Source organism: Haliotis asinina, chromosome 11, assembly GCF_037392515.1.
Source record: "Haliotis asinina isolate JCU_RB_2024 chromosome 11, JCU_Hal_asi_v2, whole genome shotgun sequence".
Classification (NCBI taxonomy): Eukaryota; Metazoa; Mollusca; class Gastropoda; order Lepetellida; family Haliotidae; genus Haliotis; species Haliotis asinina.
The window spans coordinates 52,203,745-52,205,387 of NC_090290.1; positions in this window are offsets into that span (position 1 = coordinate 52,203,745).

A 1,643-nucleotide genomic window follows, 5' to 3' on the forward strand; every position below is an offset into this window, starting at 1 on the left:
CCCATAGATATGACCTGGCCAATGTATTCACATACATCCTCCCCTGCCCGGTAATCACGAGAAGCAAAAACCCCTTTCCCAATTTTGGTGCTGACAGGTGCTATAAATGGACCGGAATCAGTAACCCCCCTCCCTTCCCTCTCCTGTACTGACCTACGAGTAGCATACCCCCTCAACGAATACCCCAAAGGTTCTGCCAAAATGTTCCCTCCTTCGCCCCCAAAATTTCGACCAAACCTAACCTGCGTGATACGATACCCACGGCGTGGAGACTGAACGTAGGTGAAACCTGCGTTGATGGCAACCGTCTTGAACTGGCTGGTGAAGGCTTGGAACCGGGAGGCGAGCTTGTGAAGGTTGGTGTCCGTAGTCCAGGCCTTGACTTTAGCGATGTACTCTACATGTAGATCTTGCGAAGGAATGACGTTCTCTTCGTTGATGGTGTAGAGTCTTGCAAACCTGGACAAGAACGGACAAAGGCAGGCACTTTCCTTTGGCTGGACAGAGAGACCCCGACGAAGTTCCCTTGCTCGTGGCATTTTGACAGTACTCGTTGTTGTCACAGTCAAGTGAGAGAGCGGAATGAAGTGCGCTCCGACGGTCTCAGTCTTATATAGTCGCGCCAAAACAGGAATCACTGACATCTATGATGTGGCGTCATCTGATTGGCCGGTGACAACGAGAGAAGAAAGTTTCAGCGCCACGCTCGAGGTTCCAGAAACAGTGTTTCGAGAAATACTGGTTAAATCATGTTTTCATTTTATTGTACAGTAAATATGATGTGATTTCAAAGACCAAAATATAGAATATGATCTGATCAAATGATCATTATTACCGTCTACAGATACTCTAAAGTTATCAATCGAAAGAACATAACACTAACTTTGACAATAAGGTGGAAAATTGCTGATGTTGGGTAAAACAATATTCAGTTAGTGAGCCATGTCTTCATAATTACAGGCGATCCAGGTTAGCAGCTGTCAGTTCTCAAAGTAGGCATAAAAAATACCAGCGGATAACAATAATATCGCAACTGCAACAGTTCAAAGAGAAAAGACCTCAAAAAGGAATTCCTCTCAATCACCTACACGCAAAGTAACTTACTGAGGGATGTACCCTTCGATATATACAGGTATCTAGAATAATGGGTGGTTTGTTTGGTGTTTGGTGTATATATGAAGGCGCATATAGAGGAGTAAAAGGTGTACTGGGCACCAACTTATGTACTGTACCTAATGGACAGTACAATAAATATAGGCACAACACTCAAATTGAGATACTCCCCTCTCCTGCCACCCACGGTGCCTGTGTCCACTTGTCCCCTCCCACGAAGCTGTCAAGTACAACGCCTTGAACAGTATTTCAGGTTTGCCACGTGTGTCAGTGGGATGTCAGGCAGGTTTTAGTGCTTTGCAGCTTGTCTGAAACAGAGGAACGCGGGTTTGATTGCTTTAAACCTGGATTTTCGAAGCTCTCTTAGCGCTAAGAGAGCTTAAAAATCTAGGCCCAGGACACAAATTAGATGATTGCTGGTAATGGTGCCCAGTGACGTTTTCACGTGGATTGGAAATGTGCCTCTCTACTTTGTCCCTCCCTCAGACAGACGGAACGAGGGTACCCACATCCCTTCACCCAACTAATGG